This window comes from Pteronotus mesoamericanus, unplaced genomic scaffold (assembly GCF_021234165.1).
Source record: "Pteronotus mesoamericanus isolate MK-2021 breed Mesoamerican mustached bat unplaced genomic scaffold, CSHL_Meso_final contig_221, whole genome shotgun sequence".
Lineage (NCBI taxonomy): Eukaryota > Metazoa > Chordata > Mammalia > Chiroptera > Mormoopidae > Pteronotus > Pteronotus mesoamericanus.
This window is the reverse complement of record NW_026555092.1, coordinates 16,425,639-16,448,979: the sequence shown is the minus strand read 5'-3', so window position 1 is coordinate 16,448,979 and position 23,341 is coordinate 16,425,639. Positions and strand designations below refer to the sequence as shown.

General features: G+C 52.1%; 1 long non-coding RNA gene across 1 annotated transcript in view; it reads left to right on the top strand.

Moving 5' to 3' along the window:
* The first annotated feature begins 411 nt into the window (after positions 1–411).
* LOC129069357 (uncharacterized) overlaps positions 412–23,341 on the top strand; it is an 89,799-nt gene continuing 66,869 nt past the window's right edge. The window contains exon 1 of the long non-coding RNA XR_008528994.1: positions 412–456. This is a non-coding gene — a long non-coding RNA (uncharacterized LOC129069357). The remainder of the gene's footprint in view (positions 457–23,341) is intronic.

The following is a 23,341-nucleotide window of genomic DNA, read 5'->3' as shown; positions in this document are numbered from 1 at the left end:
TGTCAGGAGAACTCTCTGGGGCTATCGGGGGTTTTGGCAGATTCCTACACACCCCAGCCACACCTGGAGGTCTCCCTGTGTTATAATAGAGAACAGCTGTTGGGGGGGAATGAGATTAGGTTAAAAGCTTCACAGTGAAGGGTGTGACTATGAGAATGAGTTAAAAATTCAGTCTAGCTTCTCAAGAGATGTATCAGCAATATAAAATGAACAGGGAAGCTGGAAGCCTGGAGGGCTGGCACAGCCCTGAGCCGCAGCTGGCTCAGCTATGTGGCAGGAAGAACAGGTTGTTTACTTTTATGGGTCTGAATGTATATTCACACTGGTGCCCAGTAGTCACCCTGAAAAGGTTCTGCTTTGTTTTGTTCAAGGTACCCAGAGAAAGGCAGGAAAGTGGGTGATACCTTTTAGAAAGAGCATCACTCAGAGGGATTGGACGAAATGAAGCTTATGGAGGTAAGCTGCGTCTCTCTGCAGGACGCCTGTCAAACAAGATTTCTTTCAAGGCAGCAGAAACCAACCGTCAAGAATCCTGGTGCCCAAAGGAGGCTGTGTCTGTCTGTCTGTCTTGTTCATCCCCTGCTGTTCCTTCATCTACGTACACCTTCATTATTCTTCGTTCCTTTATTTTTTTTTTCATTCATTTACTTATTCAGTTAGAGGTACAGATTGGGAAATCGTTGGCATAGATAACAGTTTCTTCACTGAGTTTTCAGGGATCTGTGAAACCCCTGAAATCACAAAAGGATGAATGTGTATCCCGTGTTCATTTTCTGAAGAGGCAGTGCATAGCTTTCAGCAGATCCTCAAAGGGGCAGGTGACCCCCCCAAAAAAAGGTTAAGAAGCTTTGCTAGAGATGGGAAGTGTTTTATTTTAAAACAAATGATTTCACCTTTTGGTAGACAAGCAGGGTGAGGGAATGCCAAATGAAATTCCCAATTCTACATGGCGCTGTCTCAGGCGATGAAGTGGCGCCGAGGACTCTGTGAGTGTCCCCAGCATCACTGTGCAGGCGCGCGCACACACGCACACTGCAGCCTAGCCAGCCCCGGAAGTCCTCCGAACATCAGGGACCGTAAGATCTCCAACCTAAGACTCCTATGTTTCTCTCTCATCCCAACCACAATCTCTCTGCCAGGCATCTTTGCAGCCTGCACTTGGCAGAAAATGAGGAGGCCCTCCTGGCTGGGAGAGATTTAGAAAGCTGGAAGAAATCTTAGTAAGGAGAAAGCATGTGAGTGGCGGTTGCAGAGGTCTGGGTATCAAGTAGGCTTTGAAGGGAAGGGGCAGCCTAAGTTTATTGGTGGTTATAAAAGTCAAGTTGTGTCAGCACTTGTCTGGAAAGCTTCCAGGGGTTTCCTCTCTCTGAGTAAAAGCCAAAGGTCTTATAAATGCCTTCACAGTCCCAATGACACGGCCAGAAATGACTTTTTACACACCAGGTCCTCTGACCTTCATACAGTTCCTCAAACTCTGGCCTCAGGGCCTTTGCACTTGCTTTTTCTTCTGCTGGGAAAAACATGCATGTAGTTCACTTCCTCACTTCCTTCAGGTCTTTACTTGATTATCTTCTTCTTGTTGAAGCTTTTCCTGGCCCCTGCCTAAAATGGCAACACATCCTACAGCTACCACCCCGTTTCCCGCTTTGCGTCTCTGAATAGCACTCACCGCCATCTAATATGCCATTGTCTATACATTATTCCCATTGCCCGGAACAGTGCCTGGCCAATAGCAGGTGCTAAATTAATATGTGTGTATCCATGGATTCTTACCACGCTCTGAGCTAGTTGTTTTAACATGCTATAATCTCATAGTGATCCTGTAGCGACTCTGCAGGGCAGGTTTTATTCTCCCTTTTCACAGATGAAAACCAGAGACTCATAGCAGCTGGAACCACTTCCTGGGTTCTCAGGGTTCAGAAACTCCTGCTCTCTGTTTGTTCCCCACCCCCAACTCCGGGAAGGCTTTGATACTGCCTTTGCCAGGGCCCCTTGGGCCAAATGAGAGTCTGGGTTTGTACGTGGATCCAGCCAGTAGTTAAAAGATCCAGCTGTGTTCAGGTCAGACAGTGTTTGCTGTGCTCTGGGAGTAGCCAGTCACATGCACTCATCAGAAACCATGTAAGGAGAAAAGAAGACAATTTTATGGGGCTCTTGATGGATTTCTACTCCTGATCACCACCCCATATTGTATATTAAACATCATCTCTCTTTTCTGGAAGAGATTCTGTAAACAAGGACTTGGCTCTTTGATATAGCCCAGAACCAAAAAGGCAGTCCAGAATGCATCAAGATAGCCATGATGTGAGGCAACTTCCATAAACATAAATGAGTTCACTTGCTTATAGTAGAATCTGCTATTGTCTCTCTCCTTCGCTGTTTTGCACAATTGTAACACACACCCAGTCTGTGAGAGTGGGGGATGGGAAGATTGTGAGACAGAGCATGGGGCTGCGTGGACAGAGAGAGACCCATGCCACAAATCCCCACAGGTGCCCTGTGCTGTTTACTAAGAATCACAAAGAGAGTGACACAGGACAGGCCTGTATGGAACTTACAATCCAGCAAGAGATACAGACAGAAAACCCTCATCTTGTTCCACCAAGGATTCAAGGTGGGAATTGGAAATATGATATAGTCACATGCTGCAGTTGAGGTGGGGACTCAGGCTGACAAAGGAGGGGGTAGTCTCCTGTCCCTGGACAGTCCCGGGGTTGGGGTGGGGAGTGGAGGAGCAGCCTGGCCTGCTGGGTGACTCAGCAGGAGGCCCATGTAGCTGGAGTGTGGGGCAGACTCCGCTGTCTGCAGCCGCACCCTCCTTGCTCCCAGAGGCCTGTCCTCAGCTTTTGGAAAGTTGAGTGCTAATGGAGTCAGTGGTATTTCCTGTGGTGGCTGAGGCAGACGCTCCTACAGGCTCGGTCCTCCTGGATCCCCCACTACAGGCTGCATCGATCACAGTCCCAGCAGTGCTTCCAGCCACAGGATGACACCTCGCATTCAGACCGCACAGAGCAGCAGCAAAGCTCCACTGCATGCGCCAGCTGTTTCTCCGGGAAGATGGCTGGAGAACACCAATTTCCCAGGGTACAGATGGGGCCCCAGAGGCTCCGAGACTCCAAGTCTCACTCCCAGGAAGGGGCAGAACCAGGATAGGAATCCAGGGGGACGGGACAGAGATCCTGCCACACAAGCAAGCAGCTGCAGGGGTGAACACCAGCACAGACTACATAAGGTGCTGCAACTGATGGAAAACGCTTGGGCTCTGGAATCAGACTGAACCAGGCTCAAATCCTGCCTCCACCAGCCAGGAGCTCTGTGCTCTCACCTCCCTGAGTTTCAGGCATCTGAGGAGGATAATCCTTTCTGCTTTGCAGACTTCCGAGAATTAAATGAAATGGTGCGTATACATCTACCTAGCAAAGTAAGCGATGACAAGAGCCATCGTGTATGGCTTAGTTTATGGCTGGCTTTACATGTATTACCTAATCCTCCAAGCAACGGAGGAAGTAGATAATATCACCTCATTTTACAGATTTACAAGGAAACTGAGTTAACCAAAGCACCCGTGGCCAGCCGATGATGAGCACTGAACACTGGCCACAGACCCCTAGTTATTAAAAAATATGAGGCTATAATTATGCCTCATCTCATTTCACTTATGAACCTTTGGCCCACACAGGCTAGGCCACTGGCCAAGTCTATGGAAGTGACCCCCTGACCCAGCTGGAGGGAAGCACCATGGGACTGGGCAGCAGAGGGTCCCTGGAGACCCTGGTGAGGTCAAGCGGGCTTGACCCAGGAGGAAACGATCAGCAGCTGTGGCCTTGGGGAGGAAGGGCTGCAAGGTCACAGGCAGCAGGCAGAGCCTCATGGCTAAGGTGGTTGGTGGCTTTAGACTAACCAAGCAGTGACCTGGAATCCAGCGGGCTGGGCTTCCCTTTCCCACTTCCTTCCTGCGCCGACTGTCCCTCTGAGTCACCTCCAGGATGTCAGATGGTAAGGCAGAATGAGGAGCCCCGGGTCCTCCTCGCTCTTGCCGTTGTCTCACTGTGTGACCCTCAGTCAACCACTGCCCCTTGCTGGGTCATTTTCTACGTCCGTCACACCGAGGCCTGTCTAGATCTCCGAAGTCTGGTCAGGGGCTTTCTCAGAGGGCAGTGCCTGCTGGAAGAGAGGTTAGAACAAAGGACCACTCAGCTGGCAGTAAGAGGCGGATTTAATGGTCAGTAGGCTCCACAGAAACACCCCTGTGCTCCCACAGAATTTGCTGGGTTCTTCCATGAGTCCTGGGTGTCACCATCAGAAGAAGGGACCAGGAGGGCATTAGAGGGCAGTCCCTCTAAGTGCTGGAATGGAGGTGGCCACAAATGCAACAGCCTCCCCCTGCCTCCCTGTCCTAAGCCTCTTCTACCTTAGCTCCAGCCTCTGCCAGCTTCCTGTGATTTTGTGTTTCTGAATTTTTACTAAGTCCTGGGCCCTGGTGAGGGTCTGCATCGAAGTTCTAGGATTCTCAGCACAGGTACGATCTTGCAGGAAAATGTACAACCAACGTGTGCCTTCTCTCAGCTCCCAACAATGTCTGCTTTGAGCCCTGGGCCATGTAATAACCCTTTCATTCACTCAGCCCCAAAAAGCTACTTTGGCTATACAAAGTTCCAAATCTGTTTACAAGACTTATCCTAAGGATGCCATATTCTGAAAGCCATGTGAACTCATTTCTGCAAGATCAGTCCTTAGTGTGTCACAGCTCCAAGACACAAAAACACCTGTGGCTAAGAGGAGTCCCTGTGAGTTGAGAAGGCTTTGCTCTAGAATTTGGGGGGAATCGCCTGGGTAAGTGATTGGGTGGGGTCACAGCACCGTCTGTGCTTCCTGCCCCTCTGGAGATGATGGGAACACAGAGGCGGGGGATTGGCAGGCAGCTGGACTCCACATACAAGGTCTTTACTTATAAGCCAGAGTCCCTTTAGATTAGTGGGACTTCCAGCCCCACCTGATGTGGCCTTACCCCTGCGCCAGCCTCACAGTGCATGTCCCGCCTGCACTCAGGGCTTCAGCCGCACCAGTTCGCTTGTGCAGTTCCCCATCCCGCTATATTGTTTCATGTTTCGGTGTCTTTGCACATTTCTCTTTAAATGGACCGCCACTTCCTCTCCTTTCCCATCTCCAGCTTAGTCTCCTCACAAACTTTCATTTAAGACCTGGTTTCCATGTCGCCCCTTCCACAATGTCTCTCCTGACCCCTCCTGTCTTCCTGGGTGGCACCTCTATAAACATTTTTGTTCATTTCTTTTCACCCCGCTTTACAGCTCTTGGGGTCCATGCCTGCTCAGTCCCTGGAGTGCCAGGACTGTGTTTCAGCGGCATCTTGTGTCCCAGGCCGAGCCCAGGGCCTGGGAGGTGGCGATTCATTTCCGAGGGATGAGCACCTCAGAGCCTGTAACTGAGGTTCAGAGGCAGCGTGATGGTAGGGAGCGGCCTGGGGGTTCGGGCGAGTGCTTGGCTCTGCCACCAACAGGCCGTGCGTCCTTGAGCGCCATCTGTCCCCACCTGGACTTGAGATTTCCTTCTGAAAAATGGACTACTTTCTTAGGTTTCTCTACAGCTGACATTCTGGGAAGTCTATACAGCTGCTTTTGCAGGGTGTCACAAGTCACCAACCATAGGACATTCGGTGGGATCCCTTCTTTAACTCACTGATCTATTTGATCAACCCTCCCCCGCAGGGCCAGGCCCATTTAGGCGCTAGGGGCACAGGGAGAAATCGGACAGACTGGGTCCTTTCCCCCGGGAGGATATAGCCTAGTCAGGGAGACACGCACGTCCACAGTGGCACTGTGAGCACACAGGGCTATGGGAGCCCGGGGGAGGCCAGCCCTAAGGCAGCCTGTGGTGGTGGCCAGAGCGGACTTCAGATGGGCCTGAAAGACCTGAGGCAGCGTACATTAGAGTGAAAGATGGGCGTGGCTAGCGGCGTGGACAGAGGCGTGGCCTCAGTCGCTCCAGTGTGCTGGGATATGTACACCTGTGTGCTTGACCGTGTCTGCATGTGAGAGAGAGACAGGCAGAGAGACCATAGTGGGCGACGAGTGGTCGGAGGGCCAGGGCTGCACAGGTTTCATCCACAAGGCCCTTGGGAAACAGCTTCCCAATTAACGGCCTGGCTGGTGGGGGCTGGGCTTCCCGGATTATGTAATAGCTGGGGAAGTGTCATCTGGGAGGACATTCGAGAGAGGCTGGATGTATCTAAGCAGGGTTCCACCATTCCCAGAGGTGAGCCGGGAGCAGATTGGCAAAAGAACCAGATTCGTAGATAATCAGAAAGAACGCGAATGCTGGGCAGCCAGCCCGGGTTAGGAAGAGTGGACACATCAGTTGCAAGGCTGTGGCAATGAGATTTGCTGGCAGCCAGACACAAGGTCTCTCTCCTGGCTCCTCCCTCTCTCAGGTAGCACCAGCCAGCTGGAGCACCTGCCCATCCTGTTAGGGTGGTCCCTGGGGATGGGTGGGTGGGGACAGGCCAGCTCTGCATGGAACTGGCCCAGAGGACATGTGCTGGGTGGACTGTGTCCATGAAGGAATGTAGTGCAAAGGCGACTAGTCTCCTGTGGCTCATAAACTGACCCTAGGGTCAGGGGACAGGAGGCCCGAAGCCATGTGAGCGCAGGCTGAGCACTTTTGTGTTGCTCGCTGGGGAGAGAGCACATCGCATTTTAGTTCAACTGTGAGTTGCCCCTGGGCCCCCAAGAATCAGCTCTTGAAACCTGTTGATAAAACACACAGATCAGTCCCAGCTTCTAGGCTATGAGAAGGGCCTTAGAGAAAGATGGACTTTGAGCCTCATTTTTCTCGTCTGTAAAGTGGAGATAACATCAGTACTACCTCCTAGGATTATTATTGTGAGGATTAAATACACTTGAAATGTGCAGCCTGGAGCTTGGCACATAGTAAGTTCTCCATAATTGGTAGCATTGATTATTTGCTTAGAAGACAAGCTTCCACAAGGGGTGTCCTTTTTGACTTATACTCCATATCGTATTTGAACAAATGTGGGGTGCCTTCCAGGGGGTAAGTAGGTGGTAAGAGAATCAGGTGGCACAAAGCAGTTTCTGGGCAGAAGGGCGAGTTGCACCTCTAGCACCAGCAGAAAAGTCACCCCTTCTCCCCAGGCTGGGACTCAGGCAGCCCTGCTGTCAGTTCAAGGAGAAACAGGGGGCCATATGGCCTTGGGTCTACAGGCTGAGGCAGACCAAGCTGGACTCTGCGATGAGGCTGAGAACCTATAAATGATATGCCTGGGCATAGGCTCGTGCCCCGGTTCCTTCCCACTGTTTGGCACTCTGAGTGACACCCCACTGGGTTGGAATTAGGGAGAAGGGAATCAGAGTGTATGGCCAAGGCCAGAGTGACCCCTTTGTCAACACTGAGGGGAACCGGTGTGGGGGGGGGGTAAGATGGGGGGAATCTCGCTCAGCCGCTCAGCCTGTAAGGAACAGCCCAGTCTCAGGCCTGCTCCCCTAAGAGAGGTGACGGTGTCACAGCTGTGGCTACCTGTGCCTTTGTGTGTGCTTTGCGTATGACAGCCAAGGTCTCTGACAAGGGGACTCAGCAGTCCTGGTCCACCTTCCTTCGTGGCAGGATCCAGACATGGTTGCTATGAATATGAGGCACAGGGCCCGGCCCACGGAAGGAATGGCCGTAAGGTGAGGCAGGTACCAGACTCAGCTAAGTGAGCTGGATCTGAAGTTCCGATGAGGGCAGCAGGGCCGGCCTCAGGTCAGACCCGCAGAGATTTGCCCCGCCCCCCAAGAGCACGAGAATAAAACCATGGCAGGTGAGGAGAGGCAAGCCCCAGGCGCCCACAAGGCATGTGGCTTATGGTGAGAAAATTAATTCTAGCCCTAGATAGAACTGGGTTTCCCACATCCTCCTGGGCCCTGGTAGAATGAGCTCAGTGATGGGTGGGGCTGAACCTTCAGCTGCTTAGCCTAGAGCCTGGGGCCGAGTGGAGCTGGAGGGAAGGGGCGACACTCCTGGTTTGCACAGGGCCACTAGAGCCACAGCTGGACATCGGTGCCTTGTGGGTTGGCCAGCTCCCTTCCATTCCAGGGGTGCAGACTGTCCTCTCAGTTCTGCCAACAGCCCCCTTCCCAAACGCATGGAGCTGGGCTTTGGACCCCTAGGAGGGCGTGGGGAAAGACTAGCAGCTTCCATTGCAGGTAGAGTTGAAAAAGAGACCCCAAGCCCAGAGCGGGGCAGCGGGTGGGGAGGGGTGGGTGCACAGACTCTGTCCTTTTGGTGTTCAGCAGCAGCCATTGTGCCAAGGAGTGAGTCCTGAACTTGTGTTCTGACCAGTGAGCCCAAATCCAGGCTCTGCCTCTCCCAGCGCGTGGACCTCGGCCTCTGGGGGCTTCAACTCCCTCACCCACAAAATGGCTTGGGCTTCCAGAAGTCCACATGGTGGTGACTCTAGGGCCCACCAGAATCAGATGTATGTCCAAGGAGCCAGGGAGTGGCCTTGTGGAGGTGAAAAAAAAAAAAAAAAAAAAAAGGAGAAGGAGCAATATTCACCCAGCCTCAAGGTGTCTCCATAGCCAGGGTCTTTAACATTCCAAATGCCTAGTCATGACATCAGCTCCCTTAGCCAGGATCCCTGTGGTCCATCCCCGATAGAGCATCTCCTCCCTGGGCTGCGGTTACCATCCTGCAAACACCAACTCCATGCCTGGAAACATCACTCCCCCAGTTTTTTGTTGCTTCTCTGCTTGATTGCCAGATCTTGGTCCCAGGAATCCCCTTCTCCCTGGAAATCTGGCCACGGCAATAAGGAGGAGGGAGCAGACTCTAGGATGAGCTGGCTCAGAAGCATGCTGGGTACCTTCACCTCTATCACCTAATCTTTGGGACTAGGGGAGTCCCGTGTTTGGGGGGCTGTCACGATCCTAACAGGCACAAACCCTGGGCATGCAGAGCCCTGGCAACCCTAGGAACCTGGCCTCAAGGGGGCAGGGCAGTAGTCACAGTCACTGTAACCAGGAAGCATGGTGTGCTTGGGCCCCATGGGGATGGGGTTTCTCTCAAGAGGGTGCTCCGATGGGTGGGGGATGGGTGGGAGACAGTGGTCTTGCTCTGGCTGTACAGTGCCTGCTGTGGCTCCAAGGGAGAGGAAAGTGGGTGGAGAGGAGCGAGAGCAGGAGGCCACCCTGGGAAAAGGAAATGCACATGGCCACATCTCTAGGCCCACAGGAAAGCCAAGCCGCTGGCCCAGAGCAGCTCAGCTAATTACAGTTTCCCCTGAGTTGGTGGGAACGAGGCCCCTAAGAGAGCACCAGCCATGGCCAGGACTGGCTAAGGAGGGCAAGGTTGAGCTGAGGAGCGGGGCGTGTCTGGTGGCCCACTGCCTAATGTGTTGTCGCAATGAGGCCTCCATGAAGGGCTGGCGGCTCAGCCTCCCTCTGGAGTGGAGCATCCAGGTCCCAGCGGCCCGGGAGTGCAGCAGACGCAGATGCCTGCCAGGAACAGGCTGTGGGGATGGCAGGGAGTAAACAACGGAGGAGAATCGCCCTGTAAACCACACTCAATGGAAATCTCCCTGACAGCTGCATCGCAGAATGCGACCAAAATATTGATGCTGAGCCTCAGTTTTCAGAACTGCTCTTTGGAAGGTGACACAACTGTCCAATTTCCCAGAGAGCACAGCACAGTGGGCCATACCTGGTCCTCACCCCAACAGAGCCAACAATCCATCAGATGGGGACTCAGGGTCGAGTTCAGTCTTTGTGGAGTCCTGGTCCATCCTTTCAATACAGTCCAGGGGAGACTGGAAGCAGCTTAGACTCATCTGGAAACTATAAACAGACTCCTTGCCTTGGTGACCCGCCAGCACTCAGCTGGAGCTGCCATCCTTGTGGACACACCTGACTGCCCAGTGTGTGGGGAAGCAGGCCCATCAGCCAACCTTGTGTCCCTGCGGAGTCGGCCACCAGTGGCCAGATGTCAAACTAGCTGGGAGGTTCTTACACATTCCTCTCCTCTTCTACCTGTGGTCAACACTAATTCTTAGAACTATCTTTCTAGAAAGAACTTCTGGATTTGACAGGCTCACCTAACGTTTGTTAAGGCCCTCCTAGCCAGGAACACCGCCAGGCGCTTTTGTTGGTTTTGCCTCGTCATTCCTCATGGCAGCCTTTGAGGTAGGCAAAGCTACCTCTTTTCATAGAGGAGAAAAGGTAAGGCCAGAGAAGTTTAGAAACCAGCTCGACATCACACAGCTAGTTCGTGGCAGAGCCAGCGTTAGAACCCATGTCTTTCACACCCTCTTCGGGCATTCCTTACCTTCCGTCACACCTTTGTATGTCTCTGTTATTGTGTAGGCCGGTCAGGAGGCTAGATAGGAGGACACCTGTGACACACGTTAGAATAGTGCAGGGCTGTCCCCGCGTGCTCCTGTTCATTACTACCGTCTTTTGTTATTGAGTTATATGGGCTGACTGTGGACTTGAGTGTATTAGGCAGCATTCTTTCATTTTATTTTTTAGATTTTATTTATTTATTTTTAGAGAGAGGGGAAAGGAGGGAGAAAGAGAAAAAGAGAAACATTGATCAGTTGCCTCTCAAATTTCCCCATCTGGGGACCTGGCCCGCAACCCAGGCATGTGCCCTGACTGGGAATCAAACCAGTGACCTTTTAGTCTGCAAGTTGGAGCTCAATCCACTGAGCCATATCAGCCAGGGCAAGGCAGCATTCTTTTAAATGCAAAGGATAGAAACTGAATTCTCTCTGGCTTAAGAGGAGAGCGAGTGGGGGAGGGGAAGGCAGGGATTGAGTTCTGTCCCGTGGTCTCATTTCACTGGGAGGGGAGCGAGGGTAAACCTCCGGCACAGCCAGATCCAAGGAGTGATGCAATGTCATCAGGTCATCAGACTCTTATCGGCCTTTCACTTCTCTTTGCTCTTTTTTGTCTTGACTACAGTCTCAGCTCTTGCCTTTGAGCTCCTTCTTCCACGTAGCATTGGCTATAGGGAGTGGAGAAAGGCCATGGGCCCCTGGTGGCTCCTGGCCTTCGCCATCCCAGCTAGTGACTCAGGATAGAAAAGCACTTTTCCCTCCAGCTGCTATTGTGAGAGCAGCTCTATCAGGGAGGTGCTCTGATGGGCCCAGCTGGGGTCACAGGATTACCCTTGGCCCCAGGGACTGCAGTGTTTGGCCGAACAGGTGTCCTGCCCACTGCAATGGACAGGGCATCGGTGTCCTGTGATGGGGAGCCCAGCCAGAATCATGATCAGGGGGAGGCTGTGGCCTGAGTAACTCTCACCAGAAGAAAGGGAAGAGAGGACGCCGGACAGGGGAAAAGCAGTGCTGCCCATTGCCCTAGGATTGGATGAGTGAGCTGGGTCGATAATGTGATGTAAAAATGTAAGCCATTCTATGTTGGCACATCCTTTCAATCTTACAGATTAGGAAACTGAAGCTCAGAAGCATTACGTGATCTTGTCATACTCAGACACCCGAGTCCCCTGGAGTCTGAGTCCCCTGTTCCTTCCATCTCACCCTGCTCTGGGAGGAAAGTGAGGTCACAGGGACCTTCCTGCCCTCTTGTCTCACCCTGGGCCTCTCCAAGAGGGAAAAACCCATGAGCCAGCAGCCACTATGACAGGTTCTGGAGATGTGATGGTGAGCAAAGCTTACACTTCACCCTGGTCTTGGAGCTTGTATTTCGGTGAGGGAGCTAGTCATCAGACCAAAAAGTTACACACAATAAAAGAAGTTATAAATGTTGATTCTTGGGCGCTAGAGACAAAGTATATGGTGTTGAGAGAGTGTATATAGGTTTGGCCAAGGGTCAGGGAGAGCTCTTTTTGAAGAGGTGAGGTGCAAGGTGAAATTCAAGTATGGAGAGGAGTTAAGTGGATAAGGAAGAGCATTCCAGGCAAAGGACACCACATGTGCTACTCCTGCCCAGAACTGCAAGAATTTTGTGTGCTTGAAAATTGGATGCAGGGGATGGAACCACTGGTCGGGGGGCCGGGGAGGCTTTGTCCTTTTCTAATAAGTATGGATTAAAGACGAGCCACTTTCTTTCATCTGCAGATATCCATTGGGAATCTCCAAATGGTCTGTGCAATAATCAGTGTTTTCTCAACATATTACACCATGAGAAAAGCTGTTGAAAAGAGACTTGATCTGATCCCAATATGGGGACACTATCCTGGTGGCCTGTGGCCAGGTCAGCCTGGGATAAGGCTAGACCCAAGGATTCCCTCTTAATAGGTCATTACAAGAAGCCCATCAACGATCAGATCTGCTGCAGACTTTTGGTTGAGGTCCTGGGTACAGGACAGAGAAGATGCTCCAGAGCTGGAGTCTCACCCTCTGTCCCCACCCCGAGCCCATTTTCCTTTTCTCCCTGGTTTCTGCCTAGAGAATTCCACGTCCTTGGAATATCTCAGGCTCAAACTCAGCACCCTAAGAGTTCTGGATGCGGCCTAAGCATGCATGCCATTGAACAGGACAGTGTCACCAGGATAAATACATCAGTGTGAAAGCTTTCACTTGTGCCCACAAAACAATGGCACTAGTGAGGGATGGGGAAAAGGGAAGGGGAGGGAATGCCTCCTTTCTCTCTGCCCGTTGATTTATTTAATGATCATTTAACAAACATCAGGTACTGGACAAAACACAGGGAACCTGGCCATGCAGGAGATGGACTCAGTGCCAGCCCTTCTGATCCTGGGCTGGGTGTATTTCTGTGTGGTATTAATTCTTCCGATAGCTTGCTTCTAGCTAAGCCGTGGCCACCTTTGGAGAGGGTTGGCTCCAGCCAGCTGGGTTTAGGAAAAGTGTGCTGGCCTGGTGTTGGAGGGTCCTGGGTTAGATATGCAGCTGTGCACCCTTGGGAAAATTACCCAGGCTCTCTGCACCTGTGTTTCCCTCTGTGTAGAAAAGAGGCAACTCTACCCCTTGTATAGGCTGGGGAGAGGTTTCGGGGAGGTACCACACTCTTGGCACCCGAAAGACACCTTGCACGTGGTAGCTTTTGTTCTTATCTTCTCTCTTTCCCACCAGGACTTGACCATACGACTCTTGGTCTAATTTTTTTCCAAGCTAAGCATTATATATCCTCTCCCCCAGCTCAATGACATGTGCAGTTGAGACTCACAACCAGACCTGGGTTTTTTTGTATTTAGGGAGTCCTCAGAAACAGCCTGCCAGATAAGCCTTCAACTTTGAGGAGCTAACAATTTCTTTTTTAATGCTCAGAATTAAATTGGATAAGGGCTCATATTTTTGGTTTGCCTCAAGCAGTGAGGTAGAGTAGGATTAGCCCCAGGTGTGTGACAAGGAAATCCAGGCCATGCGGTCTGGTCCCCTGCCTGCTCGCTGTGCAGGACACCCAGCCCTTTCCAGCCTGTTTCCCCTCCTTTGAAGTGGGGGTGATAACTCTGTCCTCCCAGGTTGCTGGGATTGTTGAGCGAGGTACAAAGGCAATTATAAATGGGCATCGCTGCACCTCAAAGTGACTGCCTACCCAAAGCTACTCAACCTCTTCTCTTAAAGTACTTAGAGACCCTCTTGGGAAATGCATTCCCACTGTCTGCCTTCCACCTGTGACCACCCATCTGGCCTCTAGGAGCCCCCAGCCAGCTGTTCCTGACCCAGCTGTTTGGCTCCAACTGCCCTGTGGTTAGAGCTGCAGGCCTGCTGTTCTGGGAAGTCTCTTTCTCAGGCTGGGTCCTTAGGGAGGGAGCTGAGCCCCATTTGGTGGGGAGAAGCCAGGGCCTGGGGAGGGGGTGGGGTGGGAGGGCCAGCCTGGGAGAAGTTGGGTGAATGCTGTGTTGTGTTTTCAAATAACTCCGTTCACAAAACTAAAAACGTGGCCTGGCCTTACATATTTTGTGTGTGTGTGTGTGTGTGTGTGTGTGTGTGTGTGTGTGTTCCCAGTACATTTCCTTCTAATTTTTAAAACCATACGTAACATCAGGGACATTTAATCCATATGGTTCTGATTCCTTAACACTTAAATCATCCAAATGTTGTTTTGGAGAATCTATTTGCAAATCTCTTTACATAAGCTTTTAACTCCTTCTTTCTCCAGGGCATCCAGGTAGGGGCTCTGGGCGAGGCTGCCTCCTCTGCCAGCTCCCCGCTCCCACCCAAGCTGCCCAGGGGTCCTGACTGCCTGTGCTCCAGGCACCAGGTTCTCAGGCCCTGTCCTCGGGGCAAGGGGGCTGGTGGGAGAGGAGGGAAGGCACCCTGGGGTCCATACCCCAGCCCCATTACTTCCTGGCTGCGTGACCAGCCTCCAGTTCACCTCATCAAACCCTTTTTTCTCCCCCATAAAAAGGGATGCAAACGGTCTCAAGGGGTTGTTGGAGGAATTAAACAAGAAAATGTAGGAACTTGTAGCCCAGAGAACACGGTTTGCCTTCCTCAAACGGAGCCTTCCTATGTGCCGTGGGGCAGTGCTGAGAGGTAGGAAGTGACAAAATCCAGAATCATTCTTGAGGAATCCGAGAGAGCAGCGCCAGGTGGAGAAACTGAACCCAGAGAAGCAAAAGGGAGTCTGGCTGTGGGAAGTGGGGAATGAGGCAAGGACGCAGCAGGGACCAAAGTGGCAGGGAGGGGGGTGGTGAATGGCCTGATGTCAGGAGATGCATGGCCCAGCCCTCAGGGGCAACTCCACGTTAGCCGTCCACCCAAGGAGTGCTGGGGACGTAGGGGAAGGCTCTATAGGACCAGACAGGCCATGGAGGGGACACAAGGCGGGCCACCCTCCCAGATTCCTGGGGGCTGGGTTTCACACATGGAAGCCACCGCATTCATCTGTCAGAGTGCAGAGACAAGGGCCTGCAGGCATAAGCCCAACTCCTTAGCCCGGTGCTAGCGCCCACTGACCCCGCACCCACAAAGAATTCCCACTTTCTCCTTTCCCCCTCCCTCCCTTCAGGTCATTCTTAAAGACTCAATGCTCTTTTAAGCGTTTGTTTCTTCACCTGTTTCCGCTGTCACGGTGACCTTTTCTTGTCTTTCCCATTAATAAACACCTACCCACACTTCAAAGTCCAACTCAAAAAAGGCACCTACTCTGACGAGCCCTTCTGGGAAGGTTTGCAAACAGTGGGCCCTTCCTGTGGGCCACACTTATCAGGGATGAACTCTTCGGGACCTGGGTTGGGAGCTGGGGGTGTGGGAATGGATAAGAGTCATACCTTTCCAAGAGGTCCTCGTGTTCTGATTGAGACATCCATTTCTGACTCACCCACTTTGTGGAAAGGCTGAATGGAACTCAAAGGTAGCCGTCCCTCCCTCCCCCGGAATGTGAGACAGGAGACCAGTAAGGAGGGCACATATGTCCCAGTGTGGCACAGCTCCTAGGGGGCCTCCCCATGGCAGGGCTCATTGGCCTGCTCTGATCTGGACATCGCCAGCGTCTGTACCCATAGAGCAAGGTTTGTTTCCCTGGCAATTCCAGACAGAGCGAATCCCAGACAGAGCTGAATCTCAGGGACGGAAGAGCAGATGCTCAATCTAAAATTAGTCTGCTGACTGTGACTTCATCTAGGCTGCGGGAACTGATCTGCTTCTTACATCTGTCATTGTGTAGCGGAGGAGCCCCTGCCTCCCCGTAGAGGCTGAGTGGCAATGTGACAGCCAGCCGGGGGTCCACCACTCTATAGTCTAAAGAGCTTTTCTGCTCTTTACCTGGTCAACTCCTCACAAATCCCTGGAGAGGGAGCCTATCCCCTGAGAGCCTCGCCGCCCCTCACCCCCCTGAGGAGCAGGAAGCATCTGACTTTGACATTGAAGGCTTCCCCTAGGTGGTTAAATGACCTGTCCAACATCATCCCCACCGGTGAGGGTCCAAGCAGGTCTGAGGCCCCTCTCCAGATTCAGGCATCCAGCAGACAGGAACACAGAATGGCGCGGGTGGGAGCCAGGGGCCACCTGGCCAAAGCTGAGGAGAACGGCGGTCAAGGAAAACCTCTCCCCCACCTGTTTGCCTGCTGTTCTCTCCTCTGCCCAGGCATCCCCACACTCTCACTGCCTGCCCAAGTGGGGCTCTGCTCTTCGGGGAGAGTGGTATCCACGGGAGCCTACTGGGCCCCAGCCACGGCCTTCACTTATTTCTCCTAAAACTACAGTTCTCATAGTCGCCTACAGGCCCCAAGTAGTTTGCTTGACACACCCTCACCTCAGGGCCTTTGCACTGGCTGTTGTTCTCTGACTGTAAAGATCTTTCTCCAGTACCTGCCTTACTCAGTTCCTGGCCTGCTTCAAGTCAGCGCTCAAATGCCACACCTTCTCAGTGAGACTGGCTCTAGCTACACTATTTAAATTTGTGACCCACCTCCCACCCTGTGTTCTTTATTCCCTTGCTCTATTTTACTTTGTACTTTCTAGCATATATACTTCCTTCTAAGGTGTTATATAATTCACTAATTTATTGTTTTTCTCACTTATTATGTTTCCTCCCTCCAGAACGTAAGCTCCACAAGGACAGGGATTTTTGTCCGTTTTGTTCACTGATATACTTACCCTAAGTCCCCAGAATGGGGCCTGGACTGTAGGAGGGGTTCACTGACCATTTGTAAGAGAATGTCTGTATTCAGGTGACATACAGGCACCTGGACCCAGGGAAGCACCCTTTCTTGGCCCTTTCAGAGGTGGATCCCTGCTGTTGGGACCACCTCTAGGTCCTCTTTGGGCCTCCATTTTCTCACCTGGAAACTGGGGCAGATGGTCCCTGTCCCGCTTCACATGGAGCTTTGGGACAAACATGAGGGTACGTGTGTGATTGTGCCCAAATAAGTATAAGATATCTATTTGTTCAGTCAGCATCACTGAGCACCTACTGGGTGCTAGGCTCCCTATGGAGGGCTAGGGGTGCACAAAGGAGAGACCACTTGTGCACATCTGCAAAGACGCTCTCCCAGGGTGAGTGGGGCCAACTCTAGGTGTGAGGAGGTAGAAAATTCCTACTCATTTTGTAGAGTCCTTGGACAAATGGGACTCCAAATTAGGAACGGGGGACCCTCCTGCGATCTGGGGAATTCATACCTTAGACCTCTGTATTAGTCAGTCAGCATTCTCCAGAGAAACAGAACCAATTTCATAGATAGATATATTTATTTTCACGTATCACATTTGCATGCATATGTATGTGCAAAGAGAGAAAGAGAGAGAGAGAGACCCAGAGACTTACTATCAGGAAATGGCTCACATGATTATGGAAGCTGAGAAGCCCCAAGATCTGCAGTTGGCCAGCTAGAGACCCATGAGGGTCAATGGTGTAGTTCCACTCTGAGTCCAGAGGCCTGAGAACCAGGAGAGCCGATGGTGTAAGTTCCAGGCTGAAAGCCAGCAGGCCGGAAAGAGCTGATGTTTCGGTCTGAGTGTAAAGGCTGGAAAAAAAAAAACACCTCAGCTCGACAGTGAGGCTGAGGTGTCCCCTCTTCCTCTGCCTTTTTGTTCGGTGCAGGTCTTCCACAGACGGGATGAGGCCCACCACACTAGGAGGGCCATCTGCTTTACTCAGGCGACCAATCTGAATGCTAATCTCATCCAGAAACACCCCCACAGACACACCCAGAATAACGTTTGGCCAAATATCTGGGCCCCCTGTGGCCCAGGCAATATGACACATACAATTAAACATCACACCGTCCTCCCCACCCCCAGACTGCTGTTGATCCTTCACCTTCAATCCCAAACACAGCCACCAAGTATGTGGACCCCCATTTCCCTACCCAAGTCCCCAGCTCTTCCAGTCAGCCACCCTCGGGGACATTGCCTCTGCCTCCAAGCTCCTCTGACCCAGCCCTTCCGAAGTGGTACCCACCCGGTGCCCCGGGATGCCCGCTGGGGTTCAGAGGCCAGTACAGGAGATAAGCAGGAGGGTCTGGGGGAGATAGCCCTCAGACGGCTGGTTTTCAGGCTGGAAAAAGCGTGGCTGACTGCGGTAAGTGCCTGGAGTTCTTGAGGGGCCAATGGGAGCTTCCCATGCACTCCAGGCAGGGTGACAGCCTGCCGTATCCCCCAGCTACGGGAAGCAGGGGAGAAAGCCTTCCAGGTGCTCTGCTTGTTGAGCACCTGCTAGGTGCCAGGCATAAACCCTCAGATCTTTGCCAACCTAGTGGCAGGCATCAGACACAAACACTTTACTACAGTGTTGTAAAAACTCCGATGATATATGCAAAGCAAGTTACAGGAACACTGAGAAGAAGGCATTTAGTTCCACTGAGGGTGGGGGATGGTAAGAAATAAATAAGAAAAGCAGGACATTTGAAGGAGACCTTACAGGAAGAGTCATGACTTAGTCAAGGAGGGTTAATAGAGGAGCTGAAGGGAAGGGTGCACGCAGGGGATAGGAGGAAAAGCAAGGGCATTCCAGGTAGAAGGAACAGCACGAGCCAAGGCATGGAATGTGAAAATTCATACTGCATCTAGGGAACTAGCAGGCGATCCTGCCCAGGCCAGGCCCCTCTTGCAAGAGGACTCCAAAGCCGAAGGATGGAAGATCGGTGAGGTGACCTCACCTCCGCTGCCGCTGCCGGGAGAGAGGAGAAAGGCTGCAGGGCAGTGAGCCTGAGAAGGGGTGGAGCCAGACCACGCCCAGATTTCCTTGTTGTTGCTAGAGGGAGGTCCCAAAAAGTAGCTTTCCAGCTGGGCCCCATCCCTCCCTCTACTTGGCCCTTTTTCTGTATCTTCTACATCGTTCTTTTCTTTCATTCACTGTTATGTCAGTCATTTTCCAAGTGTGCTAGTCCTCTCGGCAACCAGACTGTCTGACGCACAGGCCCCAGTGTGCCTCACTGGTCTTGCTCGGGGCTCCTTCCTGACAGCCCCTTGCCCATCCCTGGCCCCTTGCCCTGGGCTGGCCGTAAGGGGCGCGCGGGGTGGGGTGGGTAGCAACACTGTCTGATAACAGTCACACAAGGGGAAAAGGTTTTAAGGCCGTCCCAGGATTTCCTTCTCCTTCTTGCTGCTCTCAAAACTCATTTTCTTGTGTACCTATTACTGTTTCCCTTGTCTTAATATTCATACGATTAAATTCTCATTCTCCCCTGCATCTGAGTCTCCCACAAGAGCTTGAGTGGAGTTGGAAGGCTTCCTTTATTATATCTACTGCAAGTCAGTTTCTATTCTTGATACTTAAATGCATTTTCTCCTTTAATTGCATCAACTCTTATTTAATCTTCATCATCCTTTCCTGAGATGTGTTATCCTCCCCATTCTACAGCTGTAAAAACTGGGGCTCTGAGAAGTTAGGTGGCTAATAAGAGTCGGAGCCGGGACTTGCACCCAGACTGTCTCAGTCAAGCCCTGGAAGCTGGTGCTGTCTGCTGCACCTCCCATTGGCAAGCACGCAGCCATGTGCAGAGTCAATATTTGTTGTTATTGATGATCTTGCAAGCCGGTCCCTTGGCTTGGAGGAAACCTGTTCTCACAACTGCCAGGGGAGTGTGTGGCTTGACTAACCTCCTGATTTTCTGGAAGCTAAGGCCCCGCCCTCACCACCTGGGGCCCTCTAGGCTCTGCGGGAGTCCCCAGAAATGCTGGTAAAAAGCCAGAATGAGGCGGACACAGGGCTCAGGCTGAGCCAAGGCCTCTGTCTGAAGTGTAGGAGTCAAGGACACTTTTGTCATTTGGGGGAAACTAGTCAATGGGCTTAAGACCAACTGGCCTCTTGTAATTGTTTACTGGACAGGATGGCCAGAGGAGCAGAAGTTTCTCCTTAACATGCTGTGAATACCTGTGATGTTCCCAGCACTGAGCAAGCTGTGGTTGTACACAGAGCTTCGGAATCTAAAGGGAAAATAGACACATGAATAAAATGACTACACACCGTGGGACACAAGCCAGGACAGCCTGTACCAAGAGCTGCGGGTTCACAGAGAAGGAAGCAGACAGGGCCACTTGGGGGACTGGGAAGGCCTTCATAAGGGAAGTCGCCTCTGAGTTGACCTGGAAGGCTGAATGGAGCCACCAAGCAGACATGAGTAAAGGGAACAAAATTGGGAACTGCATGTGCAAAGTGCACTTGGCAGGTTCTGAAACAGTGAGTGATTCTGTATGGTGGGAGCATAGGGTGGATAGGGATGGCGCAGAGAAAGGGAAGCTTAAATAGGTAAACTGAGGTTCAATTATAAAACACACGGATACACAGCATAGTTTAGCTGGGCAGGAAGCTGCTGAATTTGTTTTGGAGAGCTCTACCTTCATGGAGAATGGATTAGAAGAACAGGTGGACAGGGGACCAAGGAGAAGGCCATTGTAACTGGGAGATGATGACTTCAGGCTTGGGGTGATGGGTGTCCCCATTAATGAAGACAAACAGTACGAGAGGAACTGGATTCTGTGTCACAATGTGGGAATAAAGTAACAATTGTTGTTCAGTACCTGTTAGATGCTGGGAACTCTTATCAAGGGCTGTATGGCAGTATCTTGCCAAATCTTCACAGCAGCCCTTCGAGATGAAGAAGTCAAAATCAGTGACGTCATGTAATATACCCAAGGTCACACAGTGATTGTGAGGCTGGGTTCCGAACCCAGGTTCACATGGCTCTAAGGCCCACACTGCTACCCGGAGAATCACGTTGAAGTGAGTTAAGGATAAAATAGTACCAGACTGAGTCAGGAAGCCAGAAACACAGCCCTCGATCTGGGGAGAGAGGTTGGAGCTAGGACCCTCCCATGACCCTACAGAGGTAAACTCCATAAACTCTAAGAGTCCCAGGTCTCTGTCCCAGGAGAGAAATGACTGCCTCTATGAGAAGTAAGAGCTGAAGTTGCATGTGTGCAACAGATCTATCAGGAGAGTACCCACCATAAGCATACACGCACACATATACAGTGCACACTCATAAACAGTAAAATGACACAACGCATCTGAGCCCAGGAAATCTTAGCCATGGGAGGCAGGGTGGAGGGGGGTGGCTGGTAAGTAAGTACAAGATTTAAGCAAGTAACCTAGAAGGCCCGCAGGGTGCATTGCTTAGTCCCCTCTTTAAAGCTGTCCCGAGAATGCTGTGGCAGTCCCCAGTTCCTCAGGAATGACAGCACGTTCCAAAACTGGATCTGTAATTTAGTTGTTCGGAGCTAGAAACAAAATTTCACAGAGAGACAGCCTCCTAGATGATAGATCAGATGCCAACCCTGCCCTCAGCTCTAGTCTTCCTTAGCCTGTGAAGTCTCTACAGTGGGCTGTTGGCTTTAGAGCAAAACCAAGCCCAGTGTGTGTGTGTAGCATTTCCATGGAAACAAGCACTTAGCAATTACTCAATTAGCCTGGGACACCTGGACCACAGACTGTCTCTCTGAATTGGGAGCCCCCGAAGTAGAATGAATCTTATCTCCCACCTTGTGTCTGTGCCCTCTGTCCTGCCCCACGCCTGGCTACGAGCAGTGTAGCTCTGTAGTTGCTCTGGGATAATTATTTACCTGCCAGTCTCCATCCATGGATGGAGCTCCCAGAACACAGCTTTGTGTGTTGCATGGTGTTGCATGTTTCCAGAACAGGGAAGGGGCCTGATTCATGTTTGAGGAATGTAAGAAGGCCCCCAGGGCCAAGCTCTGGGAATTTCTCAAGACCTGGCCCAGTTATATGCAGGGGATGGGCTGATAGGAAGGAACTAGCACCTGGCACCACCTGCTTTCCAACCTGGGGCCTGTCCAGCTGCTGGCTGGGAAAGGTGCCCTGGGTCCAGGATAGGGGCGATGGCTCATGAAGCAGTCAGGCCTGGACTGCTGGCCTTGAAGTAGGGCTGCCAGCTTCCACCCTGTGTCCCTGAGTCTGAGGCTGGGGTCCCGAGACCTTCCGGCCTTCAATGAGAAATGGCACCAGAATTGGGTTGGGGGCTAAGTCTCAAGGTGGACACAGCTTTGGTTGTGGAAGGAGCTGGGTGAAGGCTCCCGGGCTGACACACCTGGCCTGGAGGATGGGCACAGGTTGATGCGGCCTATGTGGCTTGAGGGTCTTTGGAGGGTTTAGGGGAATCCAGGGCGACTGCGTCTGGCACAATGTATGTGCTTGATAAATTGCACTTTATTTCCTCCGTTCCCTTCCACCTTGCTGCGGCCAGTTCAGGACTGTGTGTCTGGGGTTGGAATGGGGATGTGCCAGGCTGCCTGAATGGGGTTGCACAGGACTTTGCCATGAGAAGGGAGACAATCCCAAGCCACAGGAAGTTGGGACAAAGGAACAAGCTAAGGAGCGAGCCTCGGCAGGGCAGCCATTCAGGGAGTGCACCTTGGCCCAGCTTCCTGAGCTTTCATTTAATCTCGTCTGGCAGAAAGCGCCACCTTCCATCCAATGCCCTCGCCAGGCTTTTGGGAACCTCAGCCAGAGCTCTGAGTTGGACCATTCTGCCTCTCCTGTGGTTAGTTTATCTTTCAACTTGCCCCCCAGGATCTTTCATTCACTTGACAAATGTTTGTGAACTTATCAGTCCTCGCAGGAGAAAAGAACCAAGAAAGTTTACCTCCCAGTCTGAGAGAAGGGGGGTTTCTCCCAGCTGATTGCAGTCTGGAGTGATGGGTGCGTCTCTAGAGGCAAGAACGATTGAGCTGTTTGTGGCAGCACAGGGAGGTGAGGAAATCACTGGGAAGTTCCAAGACCACCCCTCAAAGCCTGGGGAGGAAACTCATCTTGGGGCAGGAGCAAGGCTGTCATCTGCGACTTTGTACAAATGACAGAAAGTCATCCCTCAGGGCATATGAATTATAACAGGACGCCCTCTTTCTCCGGCCTGGAGCTGCTCCCAGCCAGGCACAGTAGGCAGGACAGTGGGGGCTGGGCAGGGCAGGAGTGGAGTGAGGGGCACATCCAAGCTTTCACCTGCCCCAGCTGCCCTAACCAAGGGAAGGACCTATATCAAGAGCAGGCTTGATTTGGGGTGTGGAGGACAGCAGGGGTAGGGAGGGTTTATCAGACAGAAGAAAAGTCTGTGCAGAGACACCACAGAGTAAAAGCTGGTGCAAGGTTGTGCTGGGGCGAGGCGGCTGGCAGCGGGCACACGGAGGGCTGAGCTGCAAGAGATGCCGCTGGTCAGTGGGGCCTTGCATGCCAGATCGGGGAGTATGGTCCTTCTCTTTGGGGCTTTGTCAGAAGGAGGATTACCCAGGTAGCGCTGGGATTGGGCTCTGATGGAAGACGGAGGAGAATGGGGAGGTGGTGATCAACAGAACAACTGGAGGCTTGGCAACTGTCCACAAAGCATGCAACTGTGCACACAAATATGTAGCCCCCTGTCTAGCCACAATTACACCTCCCTTCACCCCTTGTAAGCCCTGGAGCTAGGGCTTCCTCCTCTAGCACCTAGAAGTGTGTTGCCCGTAGGG